This window comes from Podarcis muralis, chromosome 3 (assembly GCF_964188315.1).
Source record: "Podarcis muralis chromosome 3, rPodMur119.hap1.1, whole genome shotgun sequence".
Taxonomy (NCBI): Eukaryota; Metazoa; Chordata; class Lepidosauria; order Squamata; family Lacertidae; genus Podarcis; species Podarcis muralis.
Genome location: NC_135657.1, coordinates 107,712,873 through 107,735,051, shown reverse-complemented (window position 1 = coordinate 107,735,051; position 22,179 = coordinate 107,712,873). Strand labels below are relative to the sequence as shown.

The window sequence follows — 22,179 nt, the reverse complement described above, 5'->3', positions numbered from 1 at the left end:
CTCCCTGAAATGGGGATTTTGTGCTTGACCTTGCTATGCCTGTCATGGAGTTGCCTGCTTTGGGGTAGGGGCCTGGTAGGAATTTTGTCCATTTGGCTGATTGGCTGGAGCCATTTGGTTTTTGCCTACTGCGTAGCCAATCGTCACAACTTGTAAGGTTTGCGGTTAGGCATTGGTTTAAAAATTGGTTGGTGGAGGGGTAAGTGCCTACCCCTCCAAGGCTGGTGCTGCAAGGGAATTCCGTTAAAGGAATCCGGGGGCTTGCCATGCTTTCGTCCAAGTCCCTGGCATCGGGCTTGGCCTCTGGGAGCATGTGAGCAGAGGTGAGGGTCTGGTGCCCAGCTTCATTTCTCCCTGATATTGTTTTCCCTGACTGGCTTCCGCTGGAATCCGGAAGTCAGTTCTGTCACTGGGCGGGGGGACAGATAGTCATAACCAATGCCTAAGCAACCACTCACAGTTATGTATTGAAATAAATGTATTTAAATTATGCCAAAAACCTTAAACAAAAATTATGTGTGATGTGTGAGTTATTGGGGTGGCTTGGGAACCTCAACATGGAAGCATTTTTTTTAGGGGAAAAGCACTGGACAGCCCCGCACCTTTGTCTTTTAGCATTTGGGCAATGCTGGCCTAAGCAGTCTAAACCCCCTCTTGCTAAAATAGACTGTGCTTCTGTTGAGGAGCTGCTCTGTCACCATTCATCTTCCAGATTGGTTACAACTAACCGGAGCCGGTTCCACTGCTGGTCTCCGTTCAGGAAACATCCAAGTCTTTAAGAAACATGGGAGAGCAAATGTTTACGGACCGTGTAATTAATATGATGATTTGCTCTGTCTATTGGCCCTTAGCACCGCATTTCCTGTGAAAGTGGTAGAAAGCTTCCCCCTTTTTCTCTCCCCCCCCCCTTTTTTTGAAAAGCAAGCTGCTATTTTACTTTGACGAACAAGTCATCTTCCAAATGAACAAATGATCTATTAGAAGCTGAAGAGAGTATTCCCATGGGAATAGGCATTTTGCTCCTTTTTTACAGCTAATTTCTTTCATACGGCAGGTTCCCAGACACATCAAATGCCTCACATGTTAAGCTGTTAGTCAAGATTTATAGGCTCTGTGAGCGTAAGTCAATGTTAAATCGTTCTGATAACATGAGGGCTGGCAGGCAAACTTATTCTCAGGGATTTTCATTTTCATTTTTTTTTAAGAGGGAGGGAGGGAGGCTGAGATCAAGTCGGAGTATCTGAAGTGTTTCCTTGACATAAGAAATGGCTTTCTTTTGGCCCATCCTTCCTATGTCTACTTGCTTCATTGGAGACTTCAGCACTGAGATGTTCTAAGCCTGACAAGCTACAAACCGCTGCGGAAAAGTACAGTGCTGTAAAATTGCTAGTTATGATCACAATATTAAAATGTCCAGTAGCTGGCCTATATACCCTACATAATGTGACAAGGCTGCCAAAAACATTTATTTTGCTACCTGAGGAAAAAGGTAAGATGGCGTCACCTCCACTTCCTCCAATCAGTGGTGTACAAAAGATGGTAAGCCCACACCCTCCAATATTTCTCCAGTGAAAATAGGGATGTCTTTTTCAATAATACTACTACAGTCATACCTTGGTTGACGAACGCCTTGCAACTCGAACGTTTTGGCTCCCAAACGCTGCAAACCCAGAAGTGAGTGTTCTGGTTTTCGAACGTTCTTTTGGAAGCCAAACGTCCGGCAAGGCTTCCGTGGCTTCCGATTGGCTGCAGGAGCTTCCTGCAGCCGATCAGAAGCTGCACCTTGGTTTCTGAACATTTTGGAAGTCGAACAGACTTTCAGAATAGATTACATTCGACTTCTGAGGTACCACTGTACTACTAATTAGCCTCGGTCCTGCATACCTGAAGGAGTGTCTCCACCCCCATCATTCAGCCCGGACACTGAGATCCAGCGCCAAGGGCCTTCTGGCGGTTCCCTCTCTGCGAGAAGTGAGGCTACAGGGAACCAGGCAGAGGGCCTTATTGGTAGTGGCACCCGCCCCGTGGAACACCCTCCCTTCAGATGTCAAGGAAATAAGCAGCTATCCTATTTTTAAAAGACATCTGAAGACAGCCCTGTTTAGGGAGGTTTTTAATATTTAGTGCTGTATTGTTTTTAACACTGGATTGGGAGCTGCCCAGAGTGGCTGGGGAAACTCAGCCAGATGGGCAGGGTATAAATTATGATGATGATGATGATGATCATGTGACTGGGTTGACCCAGCCACTCTGGGCAGCTTCCAACATATATAAAAACATTAAAAAATTAAACCTTTAAAAAACTTCTGAATACAGAGCTACCTTCAGAGGTCTTTTAAAGGTTGTATATTTACTTATGTCCTTGGCTTGGGGGGTGGAATAAGTCCATACCCTCCAACATTTCTCCGATGAAAATAGGGACGTCCTAAGGAAACGCAGGACATTGCGAGATCAAATCAGAAACCAGGATGGCTTCTGTAAATATGGGGCTGTCCCTGGAAAATAGGGACACTTGGTCTGTAAGCCTAGCAGTTGAATGCTACTTCAGCACTGGTAATGGGAGAACCTCCTCCATTGCAGCTAAGGGCAGCATGCTGGTCTGGGGGCTACAGAATAGGCTGTGTGACATATTCTGTGTGCTCCCTGGCCCTCAGCACCTGCTGCCTGAGATGGCTTCTTCCCCCTGCCTAATGACAGGGCCGGCCTTTATAAACATATATGGGCGTAGGACTACTCTAAATAATACACTGTAGGCGTTTTAAAAATTAAAAATTGGATTATATAATCAATTGGAAAAGGTAGTAAGAGGATGCAAGAGATCCAAATACCTCAGCAACTGTAACAGAGGCTGCATATACAGTGTATTTCATTTTTGCTTCTTTTCCGCTTCTTCTATCTGTCTAGGATTTAGCAACAGCACAATTTCTATATCCCCAGTCCAGCTGTTTGTTTGAAGAATTTATAGCCTATTCCTTTTCAGTTCTCAAAGAGGGTACTAACAATAAAATAACCACACAGAATAAAAGTGATAAAGATCAAAACAACAATATAGTGTGCTACCTGGATTCAGATTGTGGCTTCCCCCTTCCTTGCCCAGCCAAATGTTTGTGATTGCATCTGCAAAGGAAATAGAAAACTCAACACCCTGAACGGAGACAACCTAAATTCACAAGCAAAGGCCATTTATCTCATTGAAAGCCGTGGGAGATCTAATGACAGCAGAGAGATTTCTTTAGAGGGACCACCGCCACATTATGCCCCTTCCCAAAGTTTGAGGTTATGTAAGAAGTAGGCATTGTTGTGGTTCTAAGCCTGAACTCTAATCATCTGCCATTTTGCAGACAGTCTGGTTGGAGACTGACTTACGGTGCCATATTCAGAACTGGTCCACGAGCAAACCAGTCACCCAGACAGCTGGCTTTTGGGAGGGATAGACTAGCCTAATAGAGAGTTTGAGCACTGGAGAATAATAACATGAATATAAATAAGAGATCCCTCTAGGGCATGATTCTCAAAGGGTGTGGCACACCATACTGGCTTGGCAGGAGAGGACAGCAAGTGTGTTGGGAAGATTCAAGGACAACCAAAGGAACATTTAAACAAATCCCTGTTGTATAGTATTAAAATTACGGTTTATCTCTGCAGGATATGGGCAGATATCTTTTCAAAATGAGAGCTCTTTTCAAGTTGTTGTTTTCCCCCAGTGTATTCCTTATCAATAAAAAAAAATTCAGCGTGGTGCAAGCAAATTTGTATTCTGAAAGTGTGGCCCAGAGAAGAAAGTTTGAGAACCACTGATCTTAAGGCATCACGTGGTCTAACACGACCACAATAGAACGCATACGAGCACACAACACAAATCAGGAAGCTGCCTGCACATGACTCTGGTCGGTCATGTAGTGAACCTGAGCACCCTGTAGCACATTCCAGGGGGACTCTTGCACTCAGCGCCATGGAAACTGTCCCCACACAGATGAACCTGATGGATAATAATAATAATAATATTTAATATTTGGCTCCCAACTGAATATTGAAAACACGATGCAGCATTAAACATTAAAAACTTCCCTAAACAGGGCTGCCTTCAGATGTCTTCTAAAAGTCAGATAGTTGCTTATTTCCTTGACATCTGATGGGAGGATGTTCCACAGGGTGGGCGCCACTACTGAGAAAACCCTCTGCCTGGTTCCCTGTAACCTCACTTCTCGCAGTGAGGGATCTGCCAGAAGGCCCTTGGCACTGGACCTCGGCACTGAATGGTGGGGGTGGAGATGCTCCTTTAGGTATACAGGGCTGAAGTCGACAGCTGCCCTGGACACAGAATTGACCTGTGTCTCCATGGACAGCTGTGAGTCCAAAATGACTCCCAGGCTACACACCTGGTCCTTCAGGGGCACCGTTATCCCATTCAGGACTAGGGAGTCCTTCACACCAGTGCTAAGGAGTCTACAAATGTTCCAGCTCATACGTGGAACATGGCCATGTGAAAATGTTTCTCAGCAGTCTCCCATGTGAGACCGTCAACACTTCTTAATTTCTTAATACCCATCAACAGGAGGCCAGGAGATTATCTATCTATCTATCTATCTATCTATCTATCTATCTATCTATCTATCTATCATCACCTTTCTCTTACCCTAAGGTTCCAAGGCGGGTTACAACATTAAAACACAATATTCAGGAAAGTTAAAAACAACTTACAATCACAAAAATAAAGTGGCTCCTGAAAATATACACCTTTTGTATGGGAGAAACTTCATGACAACTTTCCAAAGGTCAGTAGGTTAGTTTCTACTTACACTCCCCATTCCCTGCCATCTCTATCCTTCCTCAAGGCAAGCAAGAAGAGTTCAGTGACGTGTTTCTGCCAGGCAAAAATGTCACACTTAAGAATATTCCATGGGGTGAAGAGCTGTCTGTGAAGCAACAGAGCTGGTTTGGAAGAGGCTATGATGCCTGCTTTCTAGGGCTGAACTCCATAAAACAGCTAAGCAATTCTACTGCAAAGACCAGCTACAGAAGGTGCCGACTGGCTAGCATCAGTGACGTCACAATGACACCATTCTAAATTCCTAGAGTGGTTTTGCCATTGTTTTAGAAAATGTTTCTTTCCTTTCTTTATGGGAAGGATGGATACATAGCAATATATATATATATTCCATAGGCAAGCAGGCTGACTGAAGCATGAGAGAGAGACAACAGTTGATGACCAAATCAGCACTCAGTTCACTGGTATAGATGTCTGTCATACACAGGCTTTCCTTGGATGTTTCTGTCTGTTTCCAGCCATAGTTGATCATTGGTAAGAAAAGGAATATATTGTCATTTTGTCCATTCAGTTTACTCAAGCCCACAATTTGTTTCCTTCCCACCTGCCCAACTACCCAGGAGAAACAATCAACATTTCTTTCATCTCCAAGGTCAACATCCTCTATGTATTAATGTGGCTATTATATAATGAGTTTTACATCTTGCTATAGGTTTAATTAGGATAGAAGCTTTTCCATGGTTGTTTAAAATCTTCCAAATTGTAGAGCAATTACTCTGCGTAATACCCCGACAGCTATTACATTTGGTTTTACTGCAAGCAATAATTGCTCACATTTTCTTACAAGTATGTAATCAACACATTAAGAAGGGAATCTCTTCTTGTGGAGCTGAAAATGAGCTCATTTTCATTTCGCCGTTAAAAGAAAAATGAGGGAGATGCTCAAAAATAGCACATTCTCTGTCCTTTGGGGGGGGGGGAGTACAAAAGGTTAGTAAAAAATAAAGAATCAATATGGTGTCCTTTCATCTTGGGATACCTGATACTGTTTAAGTCATCTATCCAAAAGGATTGCTTCACTTATTTCAGGAGCACCAGCAAAAGCTTATTCACAAGACCCAGCCTGATAGTACTCAAGTTTGCGGTCCTATATAACAGTCCAAACCCCTCCTCATGTGTGCATTCTCTGGGAGCAGCCATCAAAAACAATCCAAATAGCCATGAGAAACAGAAACGGAAGCTATCTGTGACTTGGACCAGGTATGAGCAACATCAACTGCGCAAAGGCTTGCATGCTAGTTGCATTAGGTAAAATATATGATAACCAAGGAATCTGGGCATCTCATTTCTCTGTGGAAAGGTAGCAGAAGATCATCTTTTCTTCACCACCAATTCTACCATAGTGCACTCCACAGCCAGGATGGTAAAGGATGATGGGATCTGTAATCTAGCAACATTGGATGGGCACCAGGCTAGTAAAGGCAGGTGTAGACCTTTAGCTGTGCTCTATGCTATGTTCAAGGGACGCAGGTGGCACTGTGGGTTAAACCAGAGAGCCTAGGACTTGCCGATCAGAAGGTCAGCGGTTTGAATCCCCGCAACGGGGTGAGCTCCTGTTGCTCGGTCCCTGCTCCTGCCAACCTAGCAGTTCGAAAGCACGTCAGAGTGCAAGTAGATAAATAGGTACCACACCGGCGGGAAGGTAAACGGTGTTTCCGTGCGCTGCTCTGGTTCACCAGAAGGGGCTTAGTCATGCTGGCCACATGACCCGGAAGCTGTACACTGGCTCCCTCGGCCAATAAAGCGAGATGAGCGTCGCAACCCCAGAGTCGGTCACGACTGGACCTAATGGTCAGGGGTCCCTTTACATTTACCTTTATGCTATTTTCAGAGGGAATGAGGACAAATTTCCCCACCTTTAACACTCTTACTCCCCTCACTGGTTGCCTTAGCATTTTAGTGTGGTAGTCTTTGGGGGCACTTAGCAGAAACCGTGTTTTGTCCAATAAACATTCCTGTATGGGGGCATCTTGACTTCACCTGGTTTTGGCACGCCACAATCAGGTGCCGTCACACAGTGTGGCAACTTAGAATTGCAATAAATGATCACTCAGTCAAGAAGATTGCATCCCTTCAACAAGTAAAAACCTACTGGACTGGCATGTGAACCTTACTTACCTCAACACTGGTGACAAGATAGCACCCCTCTCTTGCATATGAAGCACATTGTAGGTGGCACTGTGGTCTAAACCACTGAGCCTCTTGGGTTGGTGGTTCAAATCCATGCAACAGAGTGAGCTCCCGTTGCTCTGTCCCAGTTCCTGCCCCCCTAGCAGTTTGAAAGCATGCCAGTGCAAGTAGATAAATAGGTACCGCTGCGGTGGGAAGGTAAATGGCATTTCTGTGTGCTCTGGTTTCCATCACAGTGTTCCGTTGCGCCAGAAGTGGTTTAGTCATGCTGGCCACATGACCTGGAAAGCTACCTGTGGACAAATGCCAGCTCCCTCAGCCTGAAAACATGATGACCACCGCAACCCCATAGTCGCCTTTGACTGAACTTAACCATCCAGGGGTCCTTTACCTTTTTACCTTATGACACTTTAGGGGACTGAGAGGGCCATGTGGCAACATGTAGGATGATAGGGGGCTCAGGAGGAACATCTGGGAACTGCTGTTGCTGCACTACAGCATTTTTTGCCTGCGGCTGTTGCTCCCCTCTGTCTAACGGTAGGGCAAGCCGTCCTGTATGATACCTGAGTGTTCCTATGAATCTTTGGGAATATAGGATCCAGCACAGGAATTTGAACTGGCTAACCTGCGTGCTGCCACTTCAAACTCTCCAGCGCCATAAACTGCAGTGAGGAGCTGCAAAAGAGCTTCACTCGTTATGTTCCATATGCAAAGAAGATCAATGGCAGGGGTTTATGTTTGACAGAGACGGTATCATTCTCAGATCATATTCCAACGTCATTCTGCAAAGCGGCGGGGGGTCTTTTCTGTATCGCAGCCTATGATCAGAAATGGTTTCATGTGTGTTTCTCTTTATGCATGTGTGTGCACGTTGAATGTTTGTTCTTTGTTTAAATAGGCCACGATTTAATCAAAGCAGTATGCCCAATAACGCAACCCATTCTCAGCAGCAGGCAGCATCTTTGCTTTATCATCAGAAGTGATAAACCTAGGGAGAGTGTCAGAGGGGTTAGCCACTTGGTCTTGTCAACCATCTCCTCCAACACATTTGCTGTGGTGGTGTGAGAACCTCTCTCTCTCTCTCTCTCTCTCTCTCTCTCACACACACACACACACACACACACACACACTGCACATGTGCAATATGAGAACCTGTTCAGAAGATGAGGAATCTTCAGAAGATGAGGAATCTGGCACTTGCTAAGAACCGAAAAAGCATAAAGACACCCAGCAAGTTATTGGTGTGTTGGTTGGTGGTCTGCACACATACACACACACACAATTTCAGAAGGGAGGATGCCAGCATATGGTTCCCATCTTGGAATTTCTCAAAGCTCTTTTTTCACGCTGACTCACAGATCATTGCAACGGCTCGGGGACCCCCCTTGGTGGGAAAGTAACTAGTCAGTGACTTGGAATCACTTACTTGACAACGTGTGCCCTGTCACACAGGAGGGGAACAAATTATAGCTCTCGGCGATCATGAAGTCTTCAGATGTTATGGTTTTCTTATACAGAAGGAACTTCTGTGTGAGGAAAACACATAAATAATGTTTATATACTCCTCTGTTTCATATATGTGTATATGTGGACTGTGATTGCTTGTTGGCTGGACAGAATCCAGACCTTTAATGTACTTTTCATATTTGCACACAAGTAGGGGTGGGCAGACCTGCCCATTTCAGTATCTCTCAATTTCTCACTTAGAACAATCATGGACCATCCTAAAAAGTCAACTTTGATTTTATTTAGTTTTTTGAGGACTCTATATAGACTCATGCAAACATATACTAAAGCTGAAGTGCATCCCTGCCCCCCCCCCATTTGTTTACTTTGATACTGACATATCCTCATCAATTACATATTAAGTTACCTTTGATTTGGTGCATTTCACAAAAGGCTATCCAAAGGCTAGCCTTTTGCTTCACAAAGGCTAAACACTTGGACTGATTGGCTGGAAAGGCTGTAAGAATGAATTAGGCATTTTGCTGTTCTCGAATGTGGCTGGATTAGAAGTTACAGTATTTTCCAGCCCTTTTGGTCAATCACTATTTTCCCCCATCCTATTCGACTACTGTGAATGTCACAGCTACAGCATCCTCCCCTCCTGTCCCCTGCCTGCTTTTTTATGAATGGGGTGCCCTGTTGGTCAATCTAATAAAGGTCTTTTCATTATACTTTCTCTCTATGTCAGATGGCATTTAGAGAGGTTAAAGGGGGGAGAGTTTCAGAAAACGCATGGCATTTTCCCATCGGCTACTGTTATGATAGCACAGATTAATGTGGCAAGTATGATGCATAACAGTTCATCAGCACATTTACGGCGCACATAGGCAGAAACACATTAAATGATACATTTTCTGTGAGGGTGAGATTTGGGCTCTTGAGTCCCATTACATCATCCACAGCATCTCTATTGTCAAAAATCCAAAGGGGTTCTTTGCAAACATCTTTTGATTTAAAAATAAATAAATAGCCAAAGCTAAACCCTAACTTGAATTTTATTTTCTAGGAATGTAAAAAATAAAATAAAAGACATGGGTCTAACCAAGGCTGGCACTGCCACTCTCTTCTATTTTTGTCAGTCTTTCACAGCTGTGGTTGCAATGTAGTAGCAATTACGGTAGCCCAAGCCAATAAACCATTCTGGGGAAAGGAAATCAGTTTCTTTAGTTTGTCTGACATGGCCCAGTTTGGGGCATTCCATCAGCTACTCCTCAGTCATAGAACCTCTTAACAGATACAGGATGAATCATATTTCATTCTCAGACTCCTTTGAAAACAGGGGTTGGAACCAAAGCTTCTGAGTAATTAAAAAAGAAGAAGACAAGAATATCCTCCCATGGTGAGCCACTCTATGCCGTATCAAGCCACGACTTGGCCTGCACACCTCTGTGTCTGAAAACAAGGGAGACTCTTTTGAAGAGTCTCACTGTTTATTTGCCTGGATCCCTCTGTGCAGACAGACAGCCCTGAGAAACTTCTGTACACATGCTACAGATGTTTTCCTGTCTGCCTTTTCTTTTGGCCGAATGTGTCTGACCTCTAACATGCCCACAGGGAAGGGAAACCAAAATAAAACACATATACAAAATGCGGGGATCAGCGGCTGGGCAGCAACACTGCTCTGAAGGCTCTGGACATGGTAGGAGATTACAAACTGAACGTCAGCCAAGTATAATAGTGGGTGCGACGACGTTACCCAGAAGGCAGTGCCATTTTTAAGCCCCATAAGAAAATGCAAGAATGAGCAAGCCATCCGAATGTTGTAGCCTTTGGGGAGACTTTTCTGGAGAAATCTGAGTCTAGAAGGGAACGCGGCACTGGAATATGGAGGCCGAGCTATTTTTCGCACAGTGTAACTTGGAGAGCAGTGCAGGTGTTTTAGAAGTGGGGAAATGGTCTGAAGGAAAATTAGGAAAACAGCAGACACAATTGTGCACATTCTGCATTGAGTAGGGCAGGCAGAGGTTTCCTTCCTGTCCTGAGTTTGTTGCAATCAGCTCTGTTTCTTTTCTGCTACAGTTCAGCTTCTGCTAAAACCTACATTATCTGTCTCACTCCTGGCTGTGGTCAAAACAAATGCAATTAACTACATAAGTAATTTCAATACATTTCAACGGAAGGGAAATGTCAAAAACAATGCACACCTAAGAATTTTTGGGAGATGATTGTTCAAGCTCTTTGCAGCTATTGTTGGATATGTGGTGCCTTTTGATCCACTTTTAAGTCTTTTGGGAAACATGGAAAAGGATATTCAATCAGAACGCATAATGACAGTAGGAAATTGGTTGAGAGCTGTAAGAGTTTTCCTGGCCACTAACTGGCCAGGAAACACCTAAAATACCCTCGGTGATGGAATGGTTGCTAAAATATTGTGCAATAGTTAAACTAGTGGAGATAGTTGGATCAAGGGAAGATTGGAAAAGAAGCAGTTTTAAAGATCATAGTACTCTTTTTTCGTTTATTTAAATCAGCAGTATAATCTACAGGTTTTTTATGATTTCATGCTGCTGAGATGAGCAACATAAGGAATTCATAATTTTGAATGCTGCAATATTAGGAAATATTTAATAACTGGCTATGAATGATCTAACAAAAGTTGGATCTGGAGCAGGTATCATTTGGGCTCTCCTTCCAAAAGCAAAAATGAGTGGGCACTATTTTCTAAAACAAGCCATCAAAGACTGCGTGGGGTCCAATGGTGCATAATGTATGCTTACACCTTTAGTAGCCCCTGGTCTCCTTTTCAGAATTAACACCCATTTGCAGCACGCTGCAGCTCAGGCTTTCCCCTCCTGTTTCAGGAGTTTAAACTGGGTAGCTAGACCTGGACAGTTTCAATCTCACCTGCTGAGAATATCAGCTTTCTGGTGTTTGGTGGGGACAGAGAACTCTTACAGTGAGCTTAATTAAGCATGGACTGTTTGACTTAGCTTGGGTTTGGACTGCAATAGGTTATTTTTCCTGGCTGGGAGCCAAGCAAATAAAGTTTGTCTAGGATAAGTAGAACAGCCAGCCTCCATCCTGCTGCACCCATTCATGAGTGTCTGAGCCACTCCATGGAATGTTATAGTTTTTGAAGTGGGGAGATCCTTGATTCCTTTCTCCATTTTGCGTTGTCTCTAAATGGAAACTTTCTGTGGGATCTTAGCTTTCAGATCAGTGATAACCACCCCAACCCGAAGCTAACGCCAGTACCAGTCAGTTACTGCACTGTCAGGAAAAGATTAACGTTGCGTCAGGGTGCGGAGGGACATGTCTTCCATTATTCAGCATCTCCCCGTGCATTGCATTTTAAAATGTACACTTGGGATGCCTTAGGCATGTGACTGAAATGTAATGTATGGAGGCAGTGCTCCCCCACCCAAAAAAATAAATGTTTAGGGGTACTCTCATTTTCCTACTCATATTGAAATACTGCCCCTCAGTGAGGCCAAACTTAGATTTATAAAATGTTTAGGGGTATGCCTACCCCTGCATCCCTCCAGTAAAAAAAAACCCACTGCCCTTAACCAATGACAGTTATCAGGATTCTTTTTTTTTGGGGGGGGGTACCAAAAGTATTCTTTAAATGTATGGTGTTGGTGCGACCTTAGAGAGAGAGTTGTGAGCAGATGAAAACATTAGCAGGATTGCAATAACACTTGGAATGTGGCAAATACTATGGAGATAATGGATTTATATATGACTATATATGGACTATTGAAAAAGATGCAGAAGAAAAGGTTTAATAATAGGTCCAGTGCTTTTTTCTAAAAAATAATAATATATGTTTAGGGGTACTCTCATTTTCCTACTCATATTGAAACACTGGCCCTCAATGAGGCCAAACTTAGATTCACAAAATGTTTAGGGGTATGCGTACCCCTGCGTTACCCCCCCCCCCCCCGAAAAAGCACTGTATGGAGATGACAAGCTCATGTTGACAAATACCTATAACATACTGTGGCGTTTGCCCGTTCATTTGAAAATGTCTGTACGGGGGAGAGAGAAAGGGTTAAAATGTAGACCAATAGGAAAACCGGAGGCGGAGCCTACCTGTTTATAAAAGGGCTTACCCGAGGTTTGGGTGTGGGTAGTTGGTTGGTTTTAGTGGGTTGGTTGGTTGGGAAAGGCAGTTGGAAAAGCAGTTGGCAGGCAGTTGGAAATAGAGAGACAGTTAGGGCAGTGGGTTCTTATGTGAGGGGAGGTAGAAGAGACAGAGACAGGATAAAATAAGACTAAGAAGGTAAAGAGTAACAACATTTTGGAATGCAGTTAAAGTTTGTTTGTGTCGGCAATAAACTACACTCTTCTTTGTTAACTTGAGAACCTGATACAGATAGGTAGCCGTGTTGGTCTGCCATAGTCAAAACAAAAAAAATTCCTTCCAGTAGCACCTTAAAGACCAACTAAGTTAGTTCTTGGTATGAGCTTTCGTGTGCATGCACACTTCTTCAGATACACTCTTCCAGTAGCACCTTAAAGACCAACTAAGTTAGTTCTTGGTATGAGCTTTCGTGTGCATGCATACTTCTTCAGATACACTGAAGAAGTGTGCATGCACACGAAAGCTCATACCAAGAACTAACTTAGTTGGTCTTTAAGGTGCTACTGGAAGGAATTTTTTTTGTTTTGAGAACCTGACTGAGACTAAGTGATTTACCGGGGAGGACCTGGTTGGTGGCAGCGGATTAGTGGTGCATGGGTCACTAGTCCGTGAGACGACCGGGGGGCTCCGTACGAATGCCACACATACCATCACACATGGTAGGGAGTCAGGGTTGACTGCAGGGTTTCAACTGCTGCTCGGTCGAAGATCTTGCTGGAGTCTTCAGCGAGGAAGCTTCCTTTTCTAATTTCTGCAAAGGAATGTGCTTTGAATGCAGAACTATCAAAACAGGAGAGCAAATAAGAGTCATGAACACAGACCTACCATTGGTGATGGTTTTAAAATGGGATGAGACAGTTGTGGCAAGCTTTCTCTCATTCCCGTTGAAAGTCAGCCTGAGTGAAAGTTATTGGGCCAGGTTTTCCCCCCACAAGTGATTTTATGGGAGTGGATGAAAGTAGACTCTGGGGGATAAATTATCTGCATTTTTCAGGAGCCACAAAGGGCACATTTCTCTTCTGTTGCTTAGACCAAGAAGTAATATTTACTGCTGCTTTAAGCCATGGTAGAGTTTTTTGGTACCCCAGCAGCATCTGACTTTATTGACAAACAGAAGACCATGGGAATGATCCAAATTTTGTTCAAGGGACAGCCTACAGTTCAATGCCTGAGGAACAATGCCACATTAAGAGCCGCCATGACTTGCAACAGTGACAAAGGGTTTATTTATTTTTAAAAAGAGAGAAAAAACCTTACTCTCTGCTACCTCAATTGAAAGGTACACCCTCACCAGAAAATTCAGTACCTCCACCCCCAATGTTTTTAGACACTTCCTCCCCACCTTCGCAACCAGGTTATAGTTGAAATCTATATTTTTTACCTCAAAGTTTAAAAATGAACAAACTATCCGTATTTATCAATCTTTCAAAAAATGGAAATGCTCACGCAACTGGATGCTGGGTAGCTGGCAACTCATCAGATTCAAGCTAGATTGCTTCTGTACATGTCTCACGATGCACTCAGTTTCTCATCTATTTGTGTCACAGGCTGAATATACATGGTCACCTCCAGACATTTTGTCTACATTCAGAAAGAACAGTAGATGCATCCTGGCCCTGCCCACAACAGCCACACTGAATTCAGGATGTCAGAGATTGGGCAGCTGTGTGTAGGATGTTGAAGACAAGCTCAATAGCAATGGTTCTTGCTTCTCTCCTTGTTTAGGCTACACACATGGAGGCAACTATGTGTCTATTCCTACGAAGGGCTTTGTACCATGTTCTTCAAGATGCAAAAACCATTGATCAGAGGTGATATTTGTTATTACTGCAGCTGTAAGATATGCCACTATGAGCAAATGAAGTGTGGCAAATCCTGATTCACATGACATACAGTGGTACCTCGGATTACAGATGCTTCAGGTTACAGACTCCGCTAACCCAGAAATAGTACCTCAGGTTAAGAACTTTGCTTCAGGATGAGAACAGAAATTGTGCAGTGGTGGCGCGGCAGCAGTGGGAGGCCCCATTAGCTAAAGTGGTGCTTCAGGTTAAGAACATTTTCAGGTTAAGAACAGACCTCTGGAACAAATTACCGGTAAGTTCTTAACCCAAGGTACCACTGTACGCAGAGAATAACACCAGTGTGAACTGGCCTTATTTTCTTCAAATTGCATGAGAACATCTAGAATGTTTAGCTAAGCAGCCTTGATTTGTTTGTTTAGATTAATCGAATGCTATCTACATATGGTTATGAGGAAAACTTAGAACGGAACTGAATAATTAAGAGTTGGGGAAAACAAGAAGTCACAAAACAGGAACTCTTCTGAAATACAAGCCGCTAAATGGTTTGACTTGAGACCACGTTGCTCCAATAACACTGGCATGAGTAAGAGTTGCACTGGGTTTTCTAAGAACAAGCAGGTGGGTAGAACAAGTGCATAGAATGATAGTCAGTGTTTGCTTGGATAGCAGACAAATGTCCAGTGAATGCAGACACAATCAAAGCTGTTCTTTTGCCCAGTAAGAATGCTAATTATACTGCCTTCGAGTTTCATAGGGTAAAGTACACTCTGTTCATGGGAAAAACCCTCCACACTTTGAGATAGCCTCCCATTGAGTCAGAAATTGGCAGCAATGACACCAGCCCTTTTGTCTCTGGTCTGACCCTAAAACAGTTTCAGCAAAAAGGGGTCATGGCTTTGGATCTGGGAGGAAGTAGAAGAAGGCAAATTATATGGAGAATTCTGTCTGTACCAGGGTTCCTTGGCACCCTCCACTGTGCCCAAAATCTTCACCTTTTCCCAGTTCAGTCAAAACAGATTAGAGGGTATCAGGGATATATTGCAGTTTGCAAAAGTGGGGCAACAGCAAATTACTGGAGCAATGGCTTTAAAACAAAGTTGTTGCAAAGCTTCTCATGGAGCATCATTCCTTGCCATGCCCAAATGATAGGTTCATGTGCTCACCTTAAGAGATGACCCGCAGCCTCCATTTATCATTTAAAGGTAAAAATAAAGGGACCCCTGACCATTAGGTCCAGTCGCAGAGGACTCTGGGGTTGTGGCGTTTGTCTCGCTTTATTGGCCGAGGGACCCAGCATTTGTCCACAGACAGCTTCTGGATCATGTGGCCAGCATGAGTAAGATGCTTCTGGCGAACCAGAGCAGCGCTCGGAAACACCATTCACCTTCCTGCCGGAGCGGTACCTATTTATCTACTTGCACTTTGACGTGCTTTCGAACTGCTAGGTTGGCAGGAGCTGGGACCGAACAATGGGAGCTCACCCCATCGCAGGGATTCAAACCGCCGACCTTCTGATTGGCAACCTAGGCTCTGTGGTTTAACCCACAGCGCCACCCGCGTCCCGCTATATATTAGAACCTTGGAAATTACAGGTGTCATTTCCCTTCAAATCTGCAAACCTTTATATTGCAGACGAAACTTTAATGAAGGTTTGGGTGTGCTCCACCCAAACTGAAGCACTTTAAGGTTCTATTGAGTTCACTGGGAGAGTTATATTACAATCCTATATATGCCTACTCAAAAGTAAGTCTCATTAAATTCATGGGGCTTGTTCCCAGGAAAATTGGTATAAGATACTTGTTTGGCACCTGTTTAATTTCTGCCTTTGAATCTAGTGGGGCTTGGAAGCCTGCAATCCACAGAATGACTCGCGAGTCTCTGATTTGACTTGAAACATCTTGTTAATACAGTGGTACCTCAGGTTACATACGCTTCAGGTTACAGACTCTCTTCAGGTTAAGAACTTTGCTTCAGGATGAGAACAGAAATCGTGCTCCGGCGGCGCGGCAGCAGCAGGAGGCCCCATTAGCTAAAGTGGTGCTTCAGGTTAAGACCAGTTTCAGGTTAAGAACAGACCTCCGGAACGAATTAAATACTTAACCTGAGGTACCACTGTAGCTGACCCCTTCCCCTTTTGTTGCTACAGGTGTCCCAGAAAGTTAATTTTCATTGCTTGGGGTTGATGTTCATGAGCTGCCTTATGATTCTGGGTGACTGTCACAGGGACAAGTACAGGTGAGCATAGCTACTTCTGTTCTAATTACCTTCTCTCTTCCTCTCCAAGTGCTGTTTGCTTCCTCCTATCCTTCCTCTCTTCTTCCGTAGTTTCCTCTCGGCTGTTCTACTGCTGCTTTGCCCATCAGTTGCTGCCCAGTCCATCTCTGCCCTCAACCTGGGATGGTTACTGGACTTTGAAGGCTCACCATTGAATTTGGGGTGCCAGGCTATGCTTGCACCTACCATCTGCACACACAGCTTGCTGTGGTCTGGTTTTTTCTTACCCTCTCCTGGCCATTGTGACCTCATAAGGATGCTGCCTCCCTGAAGGAGAGAGAGAGAGAGAGACTGGCCTTTGTGACCTCATGTTGATGGTGGCCAATGAAGGAGAGAGACTGTTCATTGTGTCCTCGTGCTGATGTTGTCCACTTGAAGGAGAGAGATTGGCCATTGTGACCTCATGTTGATAGTGGCCAACTGAAGGAGAGAGACTTGACCACTTGAAGGAAAGAGATTGGCCATTATGATCTCATTCTGGTGCTGATAAAAATGTGAATGATGAATAATAACACAGGACATTATAGGGGCATTTTTTGTGAATTATAGGGACAGAACTACCCAAACTGTATAGAAATTTGTTCATGTATGCGACTACAGCAGCAAGAATGTTACTTGCCCAAAAATGGAAAGAAGAAGAAGTCCCATCAAAAGAAGAATGGATACAAAAACTTATGGAGTACGCAGAAATAGAAAAACATATCGGAAAAATAAGAAATCAATATCACAAACTTTTTATAGAAGAATGGAAATGGTTTATTGAATATTTACAGATAAATTGTAATCAGATAAGAACATTGGCAGAATTATTGTAACAACCTGCAGTTTCCTAAGAGTATATATTTAAAGTGGATGAATCAATGAGCAAATTAAGTTGATTTGGATATGCAGAAGATATTAAAAATACATTTAAGGAACCGCCGAAAGAGGGGGAAGGAATTCAAGTATTGAAATGTTAAAAGGATTGTAAAATTAGTGAAATGTATAAAATTGAATAATAATAATAATAATAATAATAATAATAATAATACAGGGCATTCTGTTGCATAACAAAATATATTTTGTCTTCCAGTGAAAGCAGGGAAAACAAGCTTCCTGAGGAATCCATCAAACCTTCAGGTGCATTAGTCCTTTGTGGCTTTGTTTGCTTCTGCCGAAAACCAGGGACCTGCACCAGGCTGGACTCTGATTTGGTTCTGTGAGAAACGAACGGGAGATTGGGGTGGGGGGCGGGTTGCAAAAGCAAATGTTCTGACATGAATTGCTGCCCTAAAGGGGCCTGGCCACCAGGTTGTTTCACATAAAGCTCTAAACAGTTACCAGATGAGCAATAAAAGCAACTTCCCAGAACAGCAGATCAGCTGCAAGCTTGAGTCAGTGCATTTTCAGCATAAGGAGGCATGGAGTAGAAACCTTCCCCACCCCCAAGTTGTCCTTACCTGGAACAGTTTGTTTCTGCTATTGTGTTTTGGTCAAATGAACAGGGGGGGAAATGCTAGCCATTTAGGATGTAGCTTTGAAGAGGGGTGTGTACATCAGTTTTTCCCATTTGCACATGTGATGAATTGTTCTAATGATCAGCAACTCTATCGATACTTATAAGGAAGATGATGCCGCAATGAATTTGTTAGTCTTTAATGTACCAAGGCTCCAGCCCTTTCCATGCATTGTTTGTGTGTAGGACATGGTAGTCTAGAAAAAATGCCAATGCAGAATCTGATCTGAACATGTCAAACCACGGAGACCTTTATAGATACAACTACAATTTCAAAAAGCCATGCTCCAAAATGGATGAGGAACAAAGACTATTATTATTATTATTATTATTATTATTATTATTATTATTTTACATTTGTATACCGCCCTATACCCACTGCTCTCAGGGTGGTTGCAACATAAAATCTCAATACAGTGGTATCTCAGGTTACAGACGCTTCAGGTTACAGACTCTACTAACCCAGAAATAGTACCTCGAGTTAAGAACTTTGCTTCTTGATGAGAACAGAAATCGCACGACGGCGGTACGGCAGCAGTGGGAGGCCCCATTAGCTAAGGTGGTACCTCAGGTTAAGAAGAGTTTCAGGTTAAGAATAGACCTCAGGAACAAATTAAGTTCTTAACCTGAGGTACCACTGTATAATGAAGGCACCAGTTGAACCTCCTGGGCAGGGGCAGTCCACAAGCAGGGAGCCACTGCAAAAAAGGCCCTTTCTCATGTTGCCATCCTCCAGACCTCTTGAGGAGGAGGCACATGAAGAAGGGCCTCAGAAGAGGATTTCCGGGTCCAGGTAGGTTCATATGGAAATCCTTAGTTAAGGCAGACATCTCAGAGGGTGGAATTAAATTTTGTGCTAATATGATCACTCCGTCAGTGCAAACTTCTCTCCCTTCCTCCTGGGCTGGGGATTTTCTTGACCCCCTCAGAGCTGATGGCATGCAGAGGGAGCGGAAGGGGGAAAGACACCTTTGAGTTAGTGGGGCTAGTTGTGCCGACTTCTGCTAGTGCAACTGTTCAGCTGAATCCGGCCCATAGATATATTTCATTGGAATACAAGCATACAATGGCTTAGCTCAAAGGCCGTTCACCTGCAGATGGCTAATTTGCAATTTCAGTGATTTTCTGCAGTGCTAACAAAGGACAAGAGAGAGATAAATAATTGCTTTTCATGCCAGGTGCTTCTTGAGCGGAAAAAGTTATTTGGACTCTGAATATCTGAATCAGAACAGTGTGAAACTCTATTTGAAGTTATCCCAGATGGTCATTTGTGAAATAAAAACTTCAATTTAATGTGCCAATTCAGTGTTACGAAGGCAGAGAATGTGTCACATTTGGATTCTCTATAGCATTGGCACAATTTCCCTTCTAAGTGTCTGTGAAATGTTTTTGACTACTTATAAAACCCATCCTTGCTCATTAATGTAAAATAAATTTTGAAGCCATCACAATATGTTCCTCACATTGATTCAAATGAATAAGAATTGAAACCCGAAAGCAAAGCAGCCCAGTCATGGAATATAAATTAATTTTGGATTTGATTTATTGAATACATACTCTGACTGAAATGTTCTCCATTTCTCAGAATCAGAGAATTGAATCACAATAGGCTGCACTCAGATAACACTTTATTCCATGTTCTTGACATTTCTTGACCTGATAATTTTTGCATTTGATGTGATCTTTCACATCACATAAAAGCCACTCGTAGTTGAAGTTTAGCACTCATATTTGTGTTAATTGTTTCCAGAAAAAACCCCTGCTTGCCACACTGTTAACTCAGAAAACCATCGGAATTTTGTGTTGTGATTTCACATGACAAAATGCAACAGGTGGGAATGTAAAGGAATGTTGGAAATCAGGAGAGAAGTGCTAGCACTACAATCAATAAAAGCAGTTCACATTTTAATGCAAAGTTCCCTAATTCCCACTTCCTGAAACAATCCATGAATCGAAATGCAGCTTGTCCATTGAACTTCTCTGAATTTTGCTATGTAGTTCTCCAACCAAATAATGTAAACAAAGAAATGTGCGTAAAAATGCATATATTTCAGGAAATTGCTCACAAAGGTGTGCATATTAGGGAAAACTGCATACCAAAATATGTATAAGCAGAAAATGCTGGTGAAGTTTCTTCAGTTTATTTATTTATTTTTTAGAAAAACCATAGACTGATGTGGAAATGAATTGAACTTGAAAAATCAAAGAGAAAAACCAAAATTGACAGGTTAGTCTAGGTTTTCACACAACTTAGGACTCAGCCACACCTCTGTTTACTGACCACTTCCCCCCAGGAAAACCCATGGTTTGGCTCTGAATCAGAACAAACGGTAGTTTGGTTTTCTGCTGATTGTGGTTTGTTCCGATTTAGTTTGAGAGCAGTGGGGAAAAGCAGTGGCGCAGCGGCAAAATCACTTGAACCCGAGCCTAGAAAACTCATAGCAAGTGGGAAACTGCTCAGACCTGTGTTTTCCAGGCACAGGACAAGTGGGAATGTGCACGAGCCCTTAGTTTTAAAAAAAATCCATAGCATTAGCCCATCTTTTCAAAGTAATGGACTCAAGGTGCCTCTGTATTTTCCCCACATTCTAGGCCTTGCTTGGGGAGTCCCACGATCCCCACAAATGGCTTTTGGGGGGCACACTGGGCTGCAGTGGGGAGCCTAGTACAGTCATACCTTGGATCTCGAATGCCTTAGCTCCTGAACAAATAGGCTATCGAACGATCAAAACCTGGAAGCTGAATGTCCGATGGGGCTTCCGCGGCTTCCGATTGGCTGCAGGAGCTTCCCGCAGCCAATCAGAAGCCATGCTTTGGTTTTCAAAAGTTTTGGAAATCGAATGGACTTCCGGAATGGATTCCATTCAACTCCCACGGTACGACTGTATGAGGAATTCCCTGTGTGTAAGCATCCTTGTTCATTTGCTGCTACTGGATACAATCCTCAGAAGCCTGCAACAGAAATGATAATTAAAAACATTTCTGGAAGAAAGGATTCAAAATGAATAGAAGTGCCTATTCTTTCTTTGATTTGAAAGATTGTGGCAGCACATCACAACTTTTGTAAACTGCGTGGGCATGTAATTGGAATACCTGTTTCAGCTGCTGCAGTTTCTTATATTCCATCTCCTTAGAGCGGACCCATCCATTCGATAAGATTTTCTTCCTTCTGGGTTCAGGTTTCCTACAAAAGGCTTAGCAGAAGCCTTTGATCCCGGAAAATCCAAAGATCCTTTGGAAAGCTTTATGAACTCTAGAGAGGGCACATGAGCTGCCCCGGATTGGAATGACCTTTGCCTTTTTCATCTTTAGCTTTTAGGATAAGCCAGGGCCCTCTCACAAGTCAGGCAAAAGAAAAACCCTCTATCCGACTTGCAGTTCCTAATTAAGATTCCACTTTCCCACTCCCAGGTCACAGGAACATTTAGCATCTTCAGACAATGAAGAGTTGACCGGGGAGGTGGGGAAAGTCATACCATCCTATATTGTTAGCAATCACATACAGGGCTTGAACTATTGGGCCAAGGTGGGGGAAGGATTTAATGAAATCTACAAGCCCCACTTCCTGATTTCCCCCTCCCCCGTTTTAGCCAAATCTGCCCCAGAGGGCTAGTCCAAGATACTTTGCTTCCTGAAATTGAACAACAAATGGTGTCCCCTTCACCAAAAAGCAAAGAGTTTGGTATCCCAGGCCCTTCAACTGCCCCAGTTTTCCAGGGACAGTGCTAGATTTACAGAAGCCATCCCGGTTTCTGATTTGATCCCAGAATTTACCACCTTTCCTTAGGTCGTCCCTATTTTCATCAGATAAATGTTGGAGAGTATGGAGTTATGCGACCCCAGAGCTGAGGAGATAAGTAACTATACAACCTTTAGAAGACAACAGGAGGCAGCCATGTATAGGGAAGTTTTTTAATGTTTTTATTATGTTTTTATACATGTTGGCCCAGTTAGATAGGTGGGGTATTATTATTATTATTATTATTATTATTATTATTATTGAATAGGACTTCCCTATTTTCATCAGAGACTTGTCGGAGGGTATGCAGGCCAG

At 43.2% G+C, this 22,179-nt stretch overlaps 1 long non-coding RNA gene across 1 annotated transcript; it reads right to left on the bottom strand.

Moving 5' to 3' along the window:
• Window positions 1-23: 23 nt before the first annotated feature.
• Window positions 24-13,228, bottom strand: LOC114593669 (uncharacterized). Its single transcript, XR_013392381.1, has 6 exons — window positions 13,084-13,228; window positions 12,500-12,773; window positions 8,385-8,484; window positions 4,800-4,864; window positions 3,061-3,117; window positions 24-773 (listed from the first exon to the last, which is right to left on the bottom strand). It is a non-coding gene; the product is annotated as an uncharacterized LOC114593669 (long non-coding RNA).
• Window positions 13,229-22,179: the final 8,951 nt, after the last annotated feature.